Genomic DNA, 21,520 nt, shown 5'->3' on the forward strand with positions numbered 1-21,520 from the left:
CCTTCCTCTTTCAGCAAGCCTTTTAAGAAGAGACCGTATCTCAGTCTGTGTCTGTGCTAGAATAGCTTTTTAAGATGTTTTTAAAGTTGTTTTTTTAAAAAATATATGTTTTTAAGCTGTTTTAAAAATGTTTTGTTTTAATATATTTTAAAGTCTGTTTTTATGATGTTTTAAAGTGTTTTTAGTGTTTTTGTTTGCCGCCTTGGGCTCCTACTGGGAGGAAGGGCAGGATATAAATCTAATCAATTAATTAATAAGTTAATATTTTAATTGTTTCGTTGTTTGTGTGTTTGTCACCCTGGGCTCCTTTGAGAGGAAGGGAGGGTTATAATTTAATAAATAAGGGAAATATTCAACTTACTCATCCTGTCAGCATACCACTAGTGGAATGGGACTTCCTCCCTCCGTTCCCCATGCACACCCTGCTCCCTCCCCAAATCTGCTCTGGAGGGTTGGGGGAACCCCTGGAACAGATTTAGGGGGCGTGTAGGGTAAGGAAAAGAGGGAAGGCCCCAAGGCAGTACCTGTAATCCTTGCACTGATGGAACTGTGGCTTAGTCTGTGTTGAATACAACCTTAAATAAATGAATACATAAATAAACATAGAGATGAAAGAACAAGCAAATATAAACCTAACCAACAAAAATAAATAGCAATACAGTATTGGGTTTGGGTATCCAGGTATAAAGATATTGATACCAAAGTTAATAAAATAAATAAATAAAAATGGCCAACTTTAATCTCAAACAATTTTTATCTATCTGAGATTAAAGTTGGACATTTTTATTTATTTAATTAACTTTATTATTATTATTATTATTATTTAAATTTGTATCCCACCTTTCCTCCCAGCAGGAGCCCAGGGCAGCAAACAAGGCACTAAAAACACTTTAAAGCATCATAAAAACAAATCTTAAAATACATTAAGACAAAACAGCATTAAAAGTTGCATGCCGGTAAATTGGGATCGGTTTCGGCTTCTCCCTTCTGAGGAAGTGGACAAGGTGCTTTCATCTGTGAAGCCAACCACTTGTCTTACTGATCCTTGCCCTTCGTGGCTCCTTGTGAGCTGCAGAGAGAAATTGGGCGAGGGGATCAAAGCGGTGGTAAACGCATCCTTGAAAGAGGGTGTGATGCCATCAGCCTTCAAGGAGGCAATTGTAAAGCCCATCTTAAAGAAGCCCTCCTTGGATCCCCAAGTATTCGATAACTTCCGCCCAATTTCGAATTTACCATTTCTGGGCAAGGTCATTGAGCAAGTGGTGGCCAACCAGTTGTCAGCACACTTGGATGAAACGGATTATTTGGATCCATACCAATCGGGTTTCAGGACTGGTCACGGAACTGAAACAGCCTTGGTCGCTCTGGTAGATGATTTGAGGAGGGCATTAGATAGGGGAGAATCCACCTTTCTTGTCCTCCTCAATCTCTCAGCGGCTTTTGATACTGTCGACCACAGTATCCTTCTGCTTCGCCTGGAGGGATTGGGAATTGGAGGCACTGTATTACAGTGGTTCCATTCCTTTCTCTCCGACAGGTACCAACAGGTAGCGTTGGGGGAGGAGGTATCAGACCCTTGGCCTCTCAATTGTGGTGTGCCACAGGGCTCTATCCTCTCTCCCATGCTATTTAACATCTATATGAAGCCGCTGGGGTCAATCATCAGGAGATTTGGGCTGCAGTGTCATCAATATGCGGATGACGCTCAGCTCTATCTCTCGTTTAAATCTTCACCAGAGTTGGCTGTGGAGACCTTGTCCAAGTGCCTGGAATCCGTGAGTGGATGGATGGGAAGGAACAAGCTGAAGTTGAACCCTGATAAGACCGAGGTACTACTTGTGGGGGACAAGAGAAGGTTGGGCGACATTGACCTGAAGTTCAACGGGGTGAGTCTACCCCTAAAGGACCAGGTCCACAGCCTTGGGGTTGTGCTTGATTCTAGGCTGTCCATGGAGGCTCAGATTTCGGCAGTGAGCCGGGCAGCCTAGTACCAACTACACCTCATACGAAGGCTGCAACCCTACCTTCCTGTTCACCAGCTCCCACTAGTGGTACACGCCCTGGTCACCTCTCGTTTGGACTACTGTAATGCTCTCTACGTGGGGTTACCCTTGAAAACGGTCCGGAAATTACAACTGATACAAAATGTGGCGGCTCGACTACTTACGAATAGTCGCCGCCGAGATCACATCACACCAGTGTTGTTCGACCTACACTGGCTACCAGTTGTTTTCCGAGCCCAATTCAAGGTGTTGGTATTGACCTTTAAATCCCTACACGGTTTCGGCCCAGTTTATCTCACGGAGCACCTTCAACGCCACCAATTATGCCGCCCGACAAGATCGGCCACACAGGGCCTTCTCTCAATCCCGCCAACAAAAACAGCCAGATTGGCGGGTACTAGAGAGAGGGCATTCTCAGTGGCAGCCCCCACTCTTTGGAACTCCCTCCCACAAGATCTCCGGCATGCCTCTTCCCTAAATGTGTTTCGGAAAGCCTTAAAGACCTGGCTCTTTCAGCAGGCCTTCGGGGTATCCGGGGAGGGTTAATTGTTATAACTGTAATGCCTCCTGCCCAGTTTTAATATTGTTGCTGCAGATGTATTGTTTTTATATTGTATTATTATATTTTATCAATTGTATTCTAACAAATTTGTAAGTCGCCTAGAGTGGCCATCGGCCAGATAGGCGACGAAGAAATTAAATTTATTATTATTATTATTATTATTATTATTAAAATATTTTAAAAACTTTTTAAAAAGGGTTAAAAACATTATTAAAAAACATATTAAGCAATTCTGACACAGACACAGACTGGGATAGCTCTCAACCTAAAAGGCTTGTTGAAAAATAAAAGTCTTCAAAAGGCGCCGAAAGGATAGCAGAGATGGTGCCTGCTTAACATTCAAAGGGAGGGAATTCCACAGGGTAGGTGCTGCCACACTAAATGTGTGGTATCTACTTTGGTATCAATATTTTTATATCAGGATACCCAAACCCAATTCTGTATTGCTATAAATAAACATAGCCATCAGAGTTAATAGCAATTTATAGTCTTATCCTCCATGAAGTTTCAGTCCAGCAACATCTGGAGGGCACCACATTGGCTACTCCTAATATTTCAGATTAACTACAGTTTCAGATTTGGACAGAATGGAAAAGCATGGTTAATTAAAAAAAGAAAAGAAATTAAAGCTTCTAATCTCCACTTTGCAACCCCACTCGAGGGGAAGAGAGTGCATGAGCCCAAGATCATTGGGTGACAGTTGTGAAGTCACTACAGTTTATCTGCCATTATTTTGCGTTTGCAAAATAAAAAATAGCAATCAACCTAACAGAGTTATTGTGGAGGCAAACACTTTGCAAATTAAAAATGCTATATGAATGATCAACAGTAATGCTGTTTCTGTAACAATGTAAGCTTGTTATGTTGTGCTATTAATTGAAAAATCAATCAAAAATGATAAGTAGCAGTAATGTTCAACTTTGGCAATAAAAACATCAATCTATCAGCAGAGCTTGTCATTGCATTCAAGGCAAAGCAGCCATTCACTTTAAGGTTTGCTTCTCAATAGTTTCTTTTCAACATGCACTGGGGTTCAGCTCGTCTACACCACTGCTCTTCGACTTTGGGTCCCCAGACGTTGTTGCCTTACAACTCCCATCATCCTTGGCCATCGACTAAGCTGGTTGTAAACTGACAACATCTGGGGGGCCAAAGCTGAATAACCTAGGAAGGTTCAGCAGGCTTTGTTTACTAGAGATGTATTAGACATGACATTAAATGTATCTTTGCATGTGATGTGCACATGTTTTAAGATGCAAATACTAGCTTTGAAAGGGTGATCTTCGTTGGGGCTTCAGCAGGGAATGAAAGGGTTAAACACCTCACCTCCACCCTGCTACAGTTCCAACAATGATCGCTCCTTCTCCCCAACAGATGCTATTTGCATTTTCTAAAACACACAAACTAAATGCACAAATGTGTTTAACATTGCACCTAGTTAAAATGTGGATACTGAAAGATCAGAAGATGTAATAAGTTTAAACAACAGGCAACATATAGAAAGGGAGAAATCGAAGAGTCAAACCAGCATCTCTCCTATATGCTCTACTGGATGCACACAGCTCTCGTGCAAACCCAGCTCTTTATCCATGGCAGTGCAACCAACAGGAGGGTTCAATGATAAAGGATTCCATGCACAAAGCAGTGAGTATGGGAGAAAAGAGGAAGTGGAGGAGGACTGGATTGCCCCTGAGTAAATTATAATAAACTCTCCCTTCTGGAAAGCCAAATGGACTGATCTTATACTAAGGACAGAAGGATCCCTTAGTTTCTCATTGGTCCAGTCTTAAATTCAGTCACCTGCATTTCTGCAGCAACTTGCATTTTTTTAAAAAAAAAATCCTTATGAAAATTCATCCACATTTAGTGATAATTTATCCTAATAAACACATTTTTGTTTGCTCTTTTGACTAATGTACACTTTTTACAAGCAATTTCTCCTAATATTATGCATTTTTGTATGTTATTTTCACTAATTATTCCCTTTTCTGCACACCTTTCCATAATACCAGCATTTTTGTAAACATTCTTTGATTGGAGAACTGCATCTCAAAATTTGGATAGGTGCAAATTTTGAAGGATGGCTGTGTTTCGGTCCTGATATTGTTTCGGAAAGTGCGGATTTGATAGATCCTGTCATGGCCCCGTCAGAGGACTCATCAGACGAGGATGACTCGGGAGTAACAGCAGCAGACCCAGAAGGAGAAATGGAGGAAACTCCTGAGAACCCAGCTCCTTCTCCCCCTCAGCTGCAGAGCACCCCAGACACAGCTGAAGCCCTTCAGCCAGATGCAGAAAGTGAACAGGATACTCCCCCCTCACCTGCAGAACGTAGACAACAGAAGGTCAGGCAGAAGAGGGGCAGGCCTGTCCACTTAAGGCCAAAATGCTGATGGCTCACACCTGCTGACAAACCTGCTCCTTAAAAGTCAAACCTTGGTTTCAGCCTGTTGCTGACTACAACGTCAGGCATGACCACTGTGTGTCTTCCTATCCCCTGAACCTTGACTTGGACTGATCTCTCAGCAAACTAGACCCGGACCTTCACTGACATCTCTTCTGGATTTCTGGCTTGGCACGTAAGCTTTGAACAGTCTCTGCCCTTATCTTGCTTCCTCCTTGCTAGCCTGGCAGATTTATAGCCAAGCTGCCGGCTGAGGACTTATGGCCTGGCAATTACCAAGGAATCTCCAGCCCTCCCTGCACCGACACTGCTGTCTCAGTGAAGAGCTGACAGATCCAGCTGTACATGTGAACTGAATCAAATTTCTCCCCCATCCCTATCTTACACCCCCCCCTCTGGAAAATACTCAGGCTTATACTTTGCTGAACTTCAGGACACAGTACATTCCAAAGTGATGGTTGACAGCATATTCTTTGACATTTAGTATATAGCTAAAAGTTAGAAATATTTTTTGTTTCAGATATTTTGGCATCCTCCGTATATCTGTTCTGACATACTGGGTAATTTGCTGGAGTTGGCCTTTGACAGCTGCAGACTTCTCAATTGATCCTTGGTCAATGCAGATCTGATCAATCAGGGCATTGGACAAGTCCAAGTACAAATGCCAGGGTTACTTTAGTTCTCTCTCTCTCTCTCCTGAATGAATGAATGAATGAAGTCTTTATTGTTCAGAGCCATAGGCTACCACAATTAAACAGATATAAAAAGAAGATACAAAATACATATTAAAAAACAGATCATATTACAGTAAAACACAGTTCAACAACATAGAGTGGAAGAGCAATGGTACAGTTCAAATAAAATTTCCTCTCCTGAGAGAGAGATACCCTGACCCACCACATGTCTTAGTGTATGGATACTACGGTCAGAGTAGCGCAGGGGCACATTCCATGCATCCCACAAGGTGTTTTAGGTAACTAACTCTTACTTTTCTTGCAGCTAGAGCAAATTTTGCCACCTGAGTTGTTATAAATATGTCATTACCTGCTAACAGGATGCATATCTGCTTCAGGGGAGGTCTATCTGACAAGGAGCAAAGGATGCTAGATTTAAGGGATTTTTTTAAAAAAATTATACTCTGTAGCAGGGATGGCTAACTTCTGTATTCTTGTATGTGGGCCACAATCTTCACTAGTAGCACTGGTCATTCATCTACAGCAATTCACATACACATCTAGCCCCCCTCCCCATGTACGGTAAGCTGTATAATCAATTTGGCATTGGTCCCCTCTGCACTGTACGTTAACAGCAGTAACATACCACTTTAAAAGGTCATGGCTTTCCCCAAAGAATCCTGGGAACTGTAGTTTGGTGCTGAAAGGAGACCCCTATTCCCTTCACAGAACTATAATTCTCAGAGTGGGTTAACAATCAATCCCTCTTCCCAGAGAACTCTGGGGTCCTCCTCCACCTGCATACAATTATTCTGCATACAATTATTCTATTTCCTTCCAAGGGAAAGCTGACAAATTGCTGTTTCTCCAACTATTATTTATTTATATACCGCCCCATAGCTGAAGCTCTCTGGGCAGTTTACAGTAACTAAAAACATTAAAAACAAAAATACAAATTTAAAACACATCTTTTAAAAACAATTTAAAACACAATTTAAAAAATTTAAAACAATTTTAAAACACATGCTAAAATGCCTGGGAGAAGAGGAAAGTCTTGACCTGGCATCGAAAAGATAACAGTGATGGCGCCAGGCGCACCTCGTCAGAAAACTCATTCTATAATAATAATAATAATAATAATAATAATAATAATAATAATAATATTAGTTTATTTATACCCCGCCAAAGGCCCTCAAGGCAGCTTACAAGAAAAATAAACACAGGTATAATAATACAATAATATACAATATAAACAATACAATATACAAGAATTAAATTAAATAGAAACAACATTTGACAAGACCACCGCAGGCCACATGTAGGTGCTTCAGGACTGAGATTCAGCCCAAGAGTCACCAGTGAGCCATCTCTGCTCTAGACCATTTATACACTCTAATCTAGAAATGTCTCAGCTTTCTGGCAAAGTTAAGGTCACCTCCCAGCTGTCAGTATTTTATGGGAGGGATTCATGTGTATACCAGAAATATATGTTTGCACAACTAAGGTGGATTAAAGCATTCTGGTGCTCTGGCTCAATATACTGACTTAAAAAGAAAGAAAAGGTACTTTTTGCTATTTGGAAAGACTATCTAGCTCATTATGGTCTACACTGAGTGGGGATGGGGGAGAAATTCGATTCAGTTCGCATTTCAAGCCGAATCTATCACATTCACACTTTCTGAAACAGTATGAGAACCAAAACACAGCCATCCTTCGAAATTCGCACTTATTCAAAATTTATAATGCAGTTTGCCACCAAACATTTACAAAAATGTATATGTTAAGAGAAAGAGTGCATAGTGAATATATGCATGAAAATCACATACAAAAATGCATTATATGACAACAGATAGCTTGCAAAAATGTGTACGTTTGTCAAAACTGCCTACAAAAATGTGTTTATGAGAAGAAATTCACGTTAAAATGCTGGAGATTTTTCATGAGGATTTTTTTTAAAAAAATTGCAAATTGCTGCAGAAATGTGGAGAACAAAATTTAAGATTGGAAAAATGAGAAATTGAGAGAACCAAAATTGATAGATCTTTCTGTCTCTAACACTGACTGATAGCAGATTTCAGACAAGGAGTCCTTCCCAGTGCTGCCTGGAGAAGCCAGGGATTGAACTGGGGAACTTCTGCATGCAAAGCATGTGCTTTGTCACTGAGCCCAAACAGAACCACCAATTAGGTATGCTAATCAATAATAACAATAACAATATCACATAGCACTGTAGAGCATTCAAAATATTTTATATGCATAATGGGTTTGTTCTGAGGAGTACTAAGGTGAGGTAGGTCAGGGCTGTTATCCCCATATTGCAGATTGGTGGTGATATCCCCATATTGCAGATTGGTGGCTGTAGCCAAGAGATAGTCATCTGGCTAGGAATGTAGGAATCTGTCTTAGATCCAGTCGGACTATTTGTCCCCAAAGTGTGCACTCTGACTAGAAGAGGCTTTCCAAGGTCTCAGAAAGTCTTTCCCTCTGCATTGAGAGGTTTTAAAGGTCATCTCCAGACTGTCAGAATTTTGCATGGGGGATTGAATTTCATAGCCAGAAATTTAGGTTTGCCCAGTTAAGTGGATCACAGTGCTCTGGTGCAAGAAATCCACTTTTTTTTTTTTAAAGCATTTTTGCAGTTCGAAAAGTGATGGGTAAATGCACTGGAAAGTGTGAGATGAATGAATGAATGATGGAAGAAATAACAACCACACAAGCAAATCAGGATGCCTCCTTACAGTTGTATAACCTCCACACAAACATATCAGAAGGAATGCTCAGTGAAGACTGCACATAGATCTGTAGACACCAGCAGGCACTGGAGGGTCAGAAGACTAGACGCTACCCACACCCACGATGTAGATGTAGATGTGCTGCCCTTAAGTTGATTCTGACTTATGGTGACCCTATGAATAGGGTTTTCCTGAGGCCGAGAGGCAGTGACTGGCCCAAGGTCACCCAGTGAGCTTCATGGCTATGTGGGGATTCGAACCCTGGTCTCCCAGGTCGTAGTCCAACACCTTAACCACTACACCACACTGACTACCCTCCACAAAAGCAAATCAGGATGGATGCTCAATAAATGAGTCATCTAGAGGAGCCCTAAGGATCTGCTCACAGGTCCTTTAGATCACTGATATCCAGAAGTGCACAATATGTGTTAAAATAAGAGCTAACTTCATCAGGTAATTTTAATGGACAGTGCCCAGTAGGGAAAACTAATATCTATGAAAACTCGGACTGCAATCAATTTGTTAAGTTTTATGATGCCACAGGACTCCTTCTTGTAGCTGTGTGTTTATTCTGCAACAAACCAACACATCCACCCTTCCAGGTTTAGCAAATGTATTTTTGCTTACAAAGGAGCCGTAGTGTTTTGATGGCCTCAGGCTTTGCTAAGTGACCTTGTTTCATTAACCTGTGGGGGAGTCTGCACATCTTTCAAAATGTCTTCCTTTGACTTTAAAAACTTAATTCTAGGAAAACCTACCATCCTAGCCCATCAAGTTATTTGGGAAGCCTAATTGAAGGTGAAAACTGCCAAGGGCATACCTCATTAAGACAGGGCAGATCCACACCATATATTTAAAGCACATCCAAACACTTATTTAAAGCCCATTACTTCTCTCAAAGAATCCTGGGAACTGTGGTTTTCTCCTCACAGAGCTACAAATTCCCAGCACCTATAACAAATTACAGTCCCCATTATTGAAGGATGCCACGTGCTTTAAATGCTTGTTTGATGTGCTTCAAATGTAGGATGTGGACCTGCTCAAAGAATCCAGTTTCAGAACAGGAGTAGGAAGATCAGCTTTGAGAACCATGTCTCTGTTTCACAGAGGCAAAGATGGCAGTTCTATTGGCTTTTGAAGATACAGTCCCCTGTATAAAGAGACATTAGAATGTAGGCCAGGGTAGAGGAGGGGCTGTAGCACAGAGGTAGAACATCTAGGCCCCAGGTTCAATCCCCAGCATTTTCTGGTAGAGGTAGGAAAAACTCAAATCCTGAAAACCCACAGTCAATGTAAACAATAGTGCGCTCAATGGATCAATGGCCTGACTCAGTATAATGCAGCCTCCTATGTTCCAACATGTGCCCTCTAGATGTGGATGGCAACTCCCATCATCCCTTCCCATTGTTCATGCAGGCGGGGGCTTGTGGGAACTGTGGTCTAACCAAACATCTGGAGGGCACCACACAGGTTACCCCTGATGTAGACAAACTCAAAATAGCTGAAGATGCACTTATGATATGTGCACATGAGGAAACCACACAAATGAAAATCCACACAGTTGACAAGACACTTCTATGGCAGCACCACAATTAAGAAAAGAAAAGCCTTGGTTGCCTTCCTCCCAAGGAGCCCAGCTTCCCTTCCTGTTGTGCAAGGGCAGGAGGAGGCTGTAACAGCTTGTCTCGGTCTGTAAATACTGCAATGTGGGGATTCCATTTGGTTAATTTAGGAGGTCCTTGAACTTTCTTTAAAGGGTCCAGTGTGTTGCTGATTCCTCGAAGCTGGCAGATGTATTTGCAATTTTCAGAATGTGCAAGTTCATTAGAATACAGGCACTCAGTTAATTATGGCCAGAATCACTTGCTATCACTGTATATGTTATGCATAAAATATTAACAAATAAGGCAGTTCTCCAATCTAAGTTTAGGCAGAAGAGCAAATGTTTTCTCATCCCAGGACTGCATTCAAGTCTAAGTCAAGATGCTGCAGTCAGTCCAAATGCCCCAGTTTTGCAACAGCAACAACCACCACCCTGCTTTGTAGAGCATTTCTACAATCAGATTTTATCTGGAAGCCGCCGCGAGTTCCAGTGTTGGAAAAATGGTGGGATATAAATAAATAAATGTTTTAATTTAATTTAATTTATTAGATTTCTTAGTCACTCATCTGGTTGGCCATCCAGCCACTCTGGGCAACGTACAAAATGACACACCAATACAATAACATTAAAATCTAAAAGCGATAATGATAAAATCTAACCCACCCCAAAGGCCTGCCTGAATACACATATGCAACAACAACCTTATTCTATTAATTATTTGAAAGTTTATTTACAAGAAGTTCTGTATTAGTTCTAGCATACAATAAATAAATAAATAAATAAATAAAATTGCTCTGTTGTGTTGAGCAGATCTCAGCAGAGTTTAGTATACAGTAGGTTCCCACGTTACGGTGCTTCGCTTTACGGCGCTTCACTAATGTGGCGGTCTGAATTAGACGCAATTAGACTAAAGCCCCACTCATACGGCACTTGTTCCGCTTTTACGGCGGTTTTCGGGTGTCGAGCACCATTCTCTTCAATGCGTTCCGCTTTTCAGCAATTTTTGCTTTTCGGCAGGGGTCCGGAACGTAACCTACCGTATGAGTGGGGCCCTACTGTATTGCTAGACAGACAAAAGAAAATCAGAAGAAGTCATTTACTGTCCATGTTGACATCCTATCCTAGCTACATCTCCTTTGACTCAGTTAATAGGCCTGGTTGCATGCAGCAGAATGAGATGACAGCATTCTGAGGAGGTAGCTGAATGGGATATACTACTTAGATTGCAGATGGGGGATGCATTTTTGAATGTTACGTTATGTTAAAACAGGAATGAGGAAACTGTGAACAATTTTCATCTGTGACAACTGGCCACCACAGCATTTGCCAGGGAGGAGGTCACTATGGTCTGAAGGCACATGAGGCCACCAGTTTGCTAAAGCTATGCAGGTCTGGATTTGATCAGTCCCTGAATGGAAGACCACCTGGGAACCACATGTATGCTGCCTTGGGTTTTATGACAAAAGAAAGATGGGGTATAAATATAAGAAATAAATATGTAATAAATAATAAATTCTGCTCTATGGTAGAGCCAACTCTGTTGCTGGGAGTATGTTATGTAAGGCAGCTTCAGTACATATGTAGCTTAGAGCTCCATACACAGTATGACTGTTCCCCTTCAGACTGGAAGAGATTTATTTAACAATGATTATTGCTAAAAATAATGGGTGGTATTCAACTGACGCAGTGGGACTTTCTATATGAAGGGATGTATTGCAGAACGTTTAGGACTGAATATGCTCCATGGTCATGGAATGCTGTCAACTCAGAAATCAGTCCCATTGAGTTCAGTTATGCTAATTCCTAGATAAGTGGGTACAAGATTGTAGCCCAAATGTAACTTTTCCCATCACTGTGCGGCCTTTGGAAGGGTATCCAAAGGTTAGCAACCCATGCTCTAAAACTTTTTTTGGTATCAGTGTGAAGCAATCTGCCATTCTAATCTGCCATTCTAGATTTTGGCAAGGTCTTCACTAAGGACTACTGAATAAGCTTATCAGTCATGGAATAAGAGGAGAGGTCCTCTTGTGGATCAGGAACTAGCTAGGAAACAGAAAGCAGAGAGCAAGAATAAATGGACAGTTCTCCCAATTGAGGGCTGTAGAAAGTGGAGTCCTCCAAGGATCAGTATTGGGTTGTTGTTTTTGTTGTGTGCCTTCAACTCGATTACGACTTATAGCAACCCTATGAATCAGTGACCTCCAATAGCATCTGTCATAAACCACTCTGTTCAGATCTTGTAAGTGCAGGTCTGTGGCTTCCTTTATGGAATCAACCCATCTCTTGTTTGGCCTTCTTCTTTTCTACTCCTTTCTGTTTTTCCCAGCATTATGGTCTTTTCTAGTGAATCATGTTTTCTCATTATGTGTCCAAAGTATAATAGCCTCAGTTTCATCATTTTATCTTCTAGTGATACTTCTGGTTTAATTTGTTCTAACACCCAGTTATTTGTCTTTTTCGCAGTCCATGGTATGCGCTTGCTCATAAATGATCTAGAGTTGGGGGTGAGCTATGAGGTGGCCAAGTTTGCTGATGATACTAAATTTTTCAGGGTTGTTAAAATAAAAATGGATTGCAAGGGGGTTCCAAAAGGACCTCTCCAAACTGAGTGAATAGGCAGTAAAATGGTAGATGCTATTCAAAGTAAACAAGTATAAACTTATGCATATTGGAGCAAAAACTCTTAATTGCACATATACACACATGGCGTCCGAACTGGTGGTGACTGACCAGGAATGAGACCTTAGGGTTGTAGTGGATAGTTCATGAAGATGTTGATCCAGTGTGTGGAAGCTGTGAAAAAGGCAAACCATCTACCTGTGTGAGTTTCTGCAAGACCTGCTCCCTGCATTTCTGGCTGATTTCCACCTGGCCTGGAAGGGTGGGGCCCTGTCTCTCTCCAGCTACAAAAGCAGCAACTGCTGAAGGGGCCAGAGACCGTGTGTGTGTACGTGTGCGTGAACCTGCTGCTCGGGATGTCTATAGACTACTGGGGTTAGTTGTTTTTTAGTTGTTTTGGGGGTCAAGATTTAATTTTGGAGATTCATTTTTGCTGTTATTTGGACTATAGCATATTTTTGTTAAACACTGTTGTGAAGTGTGTGGGGATTGTTTAATTGTATATTTATTGAGATGTTCTCATTAGTTTGTTGTTTATTATTATTGTTGTTTATTATATACTGTGTATATTTATATGTTAAAAATAAAAATGCTACTTATTTGCTGGGAAATTGAAGATTTTTATCTAGGCCTTTTTATAAAGTGTTTGGTTCTCTTATTGTGACACATTTAAATGTTTTTTCTTTTCTTTTAATAATGTTATTATTTAATTTTGAGAATTGCATTATTGTATTTATGCTTTATGATGTGTTATATTCATGTTTTTGTAAGCCGCCTTGAGGGCCTTTTGGCCATAAGGCGGGATATAAATTTAATAAATAAATAATAATAAAAAAAATAAATTCCATGCCAGGGATCATTACGAAAGATACTGAAAATAAAACTACTGACATAATAATGCCATTATATAAATCTATGGTGTAGCTGCATTTGGTATACTGTGTACAGTTCTGGTCACCTCACCTCAAAAAAGATATTGCACAGTTGAAAGAGGTTCAGAAAAGGGCAACCAGAATGATCAAGAGGATGGAGCTACTCTCCTCTGAGGAAAGGTTGCAGCATTTGGGGCTTTTAGTTTAGAGAAAAGGCGAGACAGAGGCAACATGATAGAAGTGTATAAAATTATGCATGGAGAAAGTGGACAGAGAAAAGTATTTCTCCCTCTTTTGTAGCACTAGAACTCAGGGACATTCAGTGAATCAATCAATCAAATCCTTTATTTGCATTAGCTACAAGCCATTGCAATTAAAATGTATAGCATAAAAGCAATAGAAAGCAAATATACAACTTAATCAGATTTCCTGCTAGGATTCTGACATTTCTATAAGATACCAATCAGTAAAATTGATAAATCCACAATCCAACACAAGAGAGATGGATAAGTAGAACTAACAACTAATAAAAAAGGAGTTGTAATGGATTAAAACTCAAGGTACCATTATAGATCTTATTCTAATGGCACCTGCTAAAGATTTTGCAGACATTTCTGTCACCCTCTGTTCTTGGTCTGCAAGAAAAAAAAACACATGGAAGTTGGTTGGATGCCCTGGAAAGGGTGACAGCTGTGGCATAATAATCAGTGAAGCTGAATGTTGGAAGATTCGAGACAGACAAAATTTATGTATGTATTTATTATTTGATTTATATCCCATCCTTCCTCCCAGCAGGAGCTCAGGGTGGCAAAATGAGGTACTCCTTCACACAGTGCATAGTTAAACTATGGAATTCGTTCCCACAAGGGGCAGTGATGGCCACCCACATGGATGGCTTTAAAAGAAGATTAGACAAATTCATGGAGGATAAAGCTATCAGTGGCTACTGGCCATGATGGCTGCACTCTGCCACCGTAGTCAGAGAAGGCATGCTTCCGAAAATCAGTTGCTGGCAGCAGCAGTAGAGGAGAGTGCTCTTTGCAGTGGTGGAGCACTGTGAGAACAGGATGCTCTTCTTACATTCTTATGTTCATATGTAAACCGGAAAACCATCCCATTGTGATCTGGACCTAGCTTCAAGGCAAGGAAATATTTCCAAGCTCAGTGGTAGAGTATCTGCTTTGCATGCAGAAGGTCCCAGTTTTAGATGCCACCTAGGGCCAGAAATGTCCCATCTGAAACTCTGAGCTAGATACTAAGCTAGATAGACTGGTGGTATAAGGCAACTTCCTATGGTCCAATCCCATACAAATCCTGGAAGCCCCTTTCAGCTGTATCCTGAACAGTCCTGTGCTAGTCCACACATGAGCTTCCACTGTGCTCTGCAAAACATCTGGTTGCTCAGCAAGTGCCGGCACCGACTTCCAGGATTGGACTCCTCTGCAATCCTTGAAGATATGCAGATAAGTAGCTGCTGCCCTTGCCATTCTTCTTTGACAGATATTCATTTCAATATTTTTCCCCAATATGCTTCTCATAAGACATAAAAATCAATAGAACAAAGGGAACAATAAAGTTTCATTGCAAGGTAATGGGGTAGACAGGGCCTATCCGTCACAAACGCCGAAAGCAGAACTTCCGGTTAAGGGAAGAGGAGTCCTTTTCATGACCTCTTTCTGGCAAGAGGTACAAGTAAAGATGGTTTGGTTCTCTTAGTTCATCATTTTTCTAATCTTAAATTCAGTTAAACATAAGACCACAAAGAAGAGCCTGCGTGATCAAGCCAATGGCCCATCTAGTCCAGCATCCTGTTCTTACAGGGGCCAATGAGATGCTCATGGGTAGCCAGCAAGCAGGACCTGAGCACAAGAGCACTCTCCCCTCTTTTAGAAGCACACTGCTTCCAACCATGGAGGAAGAGCAGAGCCATTGTGGCTAGTAGCCATGGATAGCCTTTATTTGCTGTGGATTTGTCTAACCCTCTTTTAAAGCCATCTAAGTTGGTGGCCATCACTGCCTCCTGTGGGAGCAAATCCCATAATTTAGCTATGCACTATATGAAGAAGTACTTTCTTTTGCTGTCCTGAATCCCCAACATTCAGTTTCATGAGATCTCCATAATTTCTAGTGTTATGAGTGACAGAGAGAAACCTCAAATTTCTGCAGCAATTTGCTGTTTTTAGGGGGGGAAATCCTCATGAAAATTTTTCATCATTTTAGTGCTAATTCTAACACATCTGTATGGAGTTTTGACTAATATATATATACTTGTAAGCAATGTTCCCTAATATCATGCATTTTAATGTTATTGTCACTAATATATTGATTTTATGCACACTGTCCTTTAATATATGGATTTCTATAAACTTTGTTTGGCTAAGGAACAGCATTGCAAATTTCAAATAAGCGTGAATTCCAAGGGATAGCTGTGTTTTGGTTCTCATATTGTCTCAGAAAGTATTAATTTGACAGATCCACCTTTAAATGCAAACTGAATCAAATTTCCCTATGTGTGAGAGCTTCAAAGGTTTCCAGATTTGTACATGCCTCTTATTTTTGCAGTGCTTCACCATAGCCAAATTAGTTACACCACAGAGCACCAGTAGGAGCTTTCTTCCTGAGGCTAATTACAGTGTGGGAGGGAGTTCATTTTCATTTCATAGTTGAGGAGTTAAGGCTTAAATACTCTGTGGTCCTGATGAAAACTAGGGGTCCCTGCATTTATTTTAAACAACTGGTGTAATTTCTCATGACTTAGTTATCACCCCATATAATTTGACCCTTTTAAAAGTGTTTCTGCTCCTTTTAGTTGTGGAGATATGAAGAAAAGGATTCAGACAGTTTTCAACACAATGTCTACACAACAAATAATACAATTATGCCATTTTAAACATATTAGGATATCTGGGTGTGTGTTACAGCTGTTTGGCAATGATGCTCCACCAATTGTTATTAAATTAATTTATATACCACTTAATGCCAGAACAGGCTTTGAAGCTGTTTACAGCTGCAAAAAACCCCAGTGACACAAACATTGAAATATAAGCATCCATAATTAAAATAAGAATGCACAATAAAGCAATCCTTCCTCGCTATATCTGAAAGACTGCCTCCTTCCCTCCAGACCCCCTCGGGTGTTGAGATCAGCAGAGGAGGCCCTTTTGGTGGTTCCACCACCCTTGGAAGCTCGGGAGGGGTGATGGCCTTGGAGAGGGTATTCTCTGTGGCAGCCGCTAAGCTATGGAATTCCCTCCCCACCGAGGTGTGTCTGGCAACTTCATTGAACAACTTTCGGTGAATGCTGAAGATGTACCTCTTTACCCTGGTCTTCGTCAGCTGGGATGCATATTTTTAGGGCCCACCCTATTTTCTGTGATGTTGTTTAGGTTGTTTTTAACTGTTCCAACTATGTGTTTTAAAATTGTTGTAACCTGCCCTGGGACCTCTGGGTAAAGAGCGGGTAATAAATTTAATTCTAACTACGGAAAGAGGGATTGGATCAAGATGAAGGAGGTGTGAAAATTGGAGGGAGAAATATCAGTAATTTAAGATATGCAGACGATACCATACTACTAGCAGAAACCAGTAATGATTTGAAATGAATGCTGATGAAAGTTAAAGAGGAAAGCACAAAAGCAGGACTACAGCTGAACGTCAAAAAGACTAAAGTAATGCAACAGAAGATTTATGTAACTTTAAAGCTGAGAATGAGGACACTGAACTTGTCAAGGATTGTCAATACCTTGGCACAGTCATTAACCAAAATGAAGACAATAGTCAAGAAATCAGAAGAAGGCTAGGACTGGGGAGGGCAGCTATGAGAGAACTAGAAAAGGTCCTCAAATGCAAAGATGTATCACTGAACACTAAAGTCAGGATCATTCAGACCATGGTATTCCCAATCTCTATGTATGGATGTGAAAGTTGGACAGTGAAAAAACTATATGAGAAAAATCAACTCATTTGAAATGTGGTGTTGGAGGAGAGCTTTGCGCATACCATAGACCACGAAAAAGACCAATAATTGGGTGTTAGAACAAATTAAACCAGAACTATCATTAGAAGCTAAAATGATGAAACTGTTATCATACTTTGGACACATAATGAGAAGGCATGATTCATGAGAAAAGATAATAACGCTTGGAAAAACAGAAAGTAGAAAAAGAGGAAGGCCAAACAAGAGATGGATTGATTCCATAAAGGAAGCCACAGACCTGAAGTTACAAGATCTGAACAGGGTGGTTCATGACAGATGCTACTGGAGGTCGCTGATTCATAGGGTTGCCATAAGTCATAATTGACTCGAAGTCACATAACAACGAATTCTAATTCTAATTCTAATTAATTCTAATTCTAATTCTAATTCTAATTCTAATAATAATAATAATAATAATAATAATAATAATAATAATAATGTTTGTTTATGGGCCTGGAATGGATGGCCTGTTTCCCTTTGTTTGACCCAATGTATCCCCCTCAAGTACACAGCTGAGAGAAGGTGAGGTCTTGGATCCTGTTATCCTCAGCAATGCAAGAGAATCATTTTGAAAAGGACTTTGTTGTTGACGCAGCAGAAGGTACTTTATCCCTGCTCAAGAGGGGGCTGCTTATCAAGCACTTGCCTCCTTCAAAACCACTTTCGTAATGGCTTTCTTATCTGGAAGGCAGGCAAAGCCAGACTGGGAGGGCAGCATTTCTTTTTGCACTCGTCTTTATGTTCAAGTTTTGCCTATGGAAAAGGAAGCCTGTCCCTGTTGCTTGTCACCAAAGCAGCTATGGCGACATTCCAGGCTTCCAGTTTGGCACTTGAGTGCTAATTTGGATGCGTGGGAAATCTACCCCTGCCATAAAGGGATGCCATATGGACTGGGGGCCCCACCTCCCCTATCTGCCATGAAGAATGCAGAGGATCTGTCATGAAATCAGTAGATTGGAAGCTATCTTATACAGAGTCAGTCCACTAATTAGGGCTTGGCGAGAAATATAGCTCAGTTTGCATTTAAAGGCAAGTCCACCTTGTTCACACTTTCCAACACAATAAGCAAACAGAAACACAGCCATCCTTGAAATCTGCACTTCTCTGAAGTTTGCAGTGCCATTCTCCAGCCAAGTAATGTGTACAAAAATGCTACACTAGCATAGTGTGTACATAAAAATGTATATATTCATGAAAATAACATTAAAATGCATTATTTTAGGGGTAATTGCATTGCAAAAATGTGTGCATTAGGCAACATTGCATACAAACGTGTATATTAGAAGAAATCTGCACTAAAATGCTGATCAATTTTGTGCATATTTGGAAAAAAAACTTCACAAACTGATGTGGAAATGTGGACAAATGAATTTAAGATAGAAAGATGAGAAATTGAGAGAAACCAGTATCGACAAATACAAGGTGAGGGAGAGAACATTCCATTGCACAAGGAAAAATCTTTGCTTAATGGAACATTCACCTTAACTCTGCGCTGAACGCAACTCATGGTTTGTTGTGTCCAAATCTGACAAACTGTGGTTAATCTTAACTATGGACTGTTTTAAAAAAATCAGCTTCAAACCATACATTATGAGGCTAATTTGTTTCAATAAACCATTGTTAAGATTAGCCATCGGAAGAGAGCGGTGGTGAGAATGCTGAAGCCCAAGCCACACTGTGTCTCATTCATAATAAACCCAGGGGAGCAGTCAGTAGTTTTGTTTTTTAAAAATGACACTTTTTCAGGGGTCTTGAGTGAGCACAATGAATGTTTGGGAGGGGGATCAGATACTGCCCATGGGCTGCAGTTTAGCTACCCCTGCATTAAGCCAAGGTTTACTGTGGCTTCCAGTTGCAGGCATCGTAGATTGGAAGGCCTTTCACAACTTTCTGCATCTTGCCCATCTGATTGGAGGTGTTTCTTGGAAAGGGGAGTTTCAGAAAACACAATGGGGAAGGGAGCAGGGTGTCTCCAGATGATGGGTTTTGAGACAGGAATGAAGGAAGAAAGGATACAAGGTAGTAGAGGTGGGGCCTGGCAATGTACTGTAGGGAAGACAAGAGTATCGCTTGTAGTACTCGGAGAGAAGCTCGTCAGAATGTGAAGCCAGGAGAGGTTACGAACAGTCAAGAAGGGAAGGTTCTGACAAGAGCATTGCAGAAGGAGCAATGCAGCTAGATGCAAAGCAGAAAACATGACAGGAATTGGAGAAGAAAGGGGCACGTGAAGCAATGCAGCTCCTTTTCTAGTAATTACGCTGCCCTGGTCTCGTTTTTTTCAAGTGTGAAAATCATTGCTCGTTTTCAGACCCCCTCCTTCCCCCCTTTTTTCTCGTTACTTTTTCTTTTTTTTTGCTTGTAGGCAGAGCTTGGAAAAGTTACTTTTTTGAACTACAACTCCCATCAGCCCAATCTAGTGGCCATGCTGGTTGGGGCTGACGGGAGCAGTAGTTCAAAAAAGTAACTTTTCCAAGCTCTGCTAGGCTTCTTCTCAAATCTTCTCATTAGATGCAGTCCTTTTAAAAACAACAACATTATTCCAAGGCATGGTCTGGAAGTGCATGTCTGGGTCTGGATCAGGTCACCACTTGGGGCGACTGACTACCTGGGAAACCACATGTACACCATCTTGGGTTCTGTGACAGTTGAAAGTGGAGGGGGGGATAAAAGCAAGTAAATTCTACAGAAGTGTATTTTCTGTCCATCCCTAGTTAGATGGACTCCTGCAAATAAGCAGGTTTTAGGGCAGCATCGTGCAGACCCTAAAGAAACTCTGTTTCACTCCTTCGCACTAAGTCAAAGAAATGTGCAGGCCTTCTTGTGTCACTCACACACCCTCACTTTGACACGAAGCCAGAATTAAGGAGCATTTGCATCTTACCAATTTGCCAGTCTCGCTTACACCTGTCTAAACAGCCTGCACAAAAAGTCAACAGCAGGTAGGCGAGCGGCAAACTGGAGTCAGCGCAGGATGAAAAGTCTGTATCTCAGTCAGTCCTGTGTGTGTGTGTGTGTGTGTGTGTGTGTGTGTGTGTATATATATATATATATAAAATTGTTTCATGTGGGAAGGGAGCAATTAAAATAACTCATGGATGGGTTGTGCATCAGTTAATCAGGAGCTACAGGCGATAGTGTCAAATGGGAGGCACATCCGTTTGGGAGCAGCGGGCTGAAAATCATCATCCATTTTAAAATATTGTGGGGAAAACTATACGGTGTCATCCCTAATCTATGCACATGAGCAGATCTGATTGATACACTGGGTGTGAACGACTGTATCCAGGGCTCTAAAGGAGAATTGCACCATCTGGATTGAATGACTCCCTCTTGTTTCTGTCATCCTTCACAACCATAATGTATTATTCTGTATCATAAAAGCCAGGGGTGCTTAATCTTTTGCTTCAAGGCAGGAAGACTTACATGATCACAAATGCTGAGCTGCAATGATCTTGGAGTGAAAGAAACAGGATCACAATTAGGGATGGGGGAGAAATTTGATTCAGTTCACATTTAAAGGCAAACCTACCTAAGGTCCCATCTGCACTATACATTTAAAGCCAAATTATGCTACTTCAAGCAGTCATGGTTTCCTTCAAAGAATCCTGGGAAATGTAGTTTGTTAAAGGTGCTCAGAGTTGTAAGGAGATTCCTGTTCCCCTCATTGAGTTAAAGTTCCTAGAGTTCCCTGGGAAGAGGAACTGAGTGCTAAACCACTCTGAGAATTCTCTGAATTTTATGCAGCAGCTCTCCACCCATGGAATGTGTACCAAAAAATGCATATGCTAGGTCAGTGTGGATAAAAATGCATATATTTGTGAAAATAACATTAAAATGCATTCTATTAGGGAAATTGCTTTGCAAAATTGTTTGTATTATGAGAAACTGATGAATTTTCATGAGGTTTTTTTTAAAAAAAAAACGCAAAGCAACGTGGGAATGTGGAGAACTGAGTTTAAGATAAGACTGGGGAAAATGAGAAACAGAGAGAAACTAAAACTGACAAGATTTTTCACCCATCTCTAGTCACAATGGAATTTCAATTAATACAAGCAGCCCAGTCCTATGAGTGCAG

Source organism: Rhineura floridana, chromosome 6 (genome assembly GCF_030035675.1).
Source record: "Rhineura floridana isolate rRhiFlo1 chromosome 6, rRhiFlo1.hap2, whole genome shotgun sequence".
NCBI lineage: Eukaryota > Metazoa > Chordata > Lepidosauria > Squamata > Rhineuridae > Rhineura > Rhineura floridana.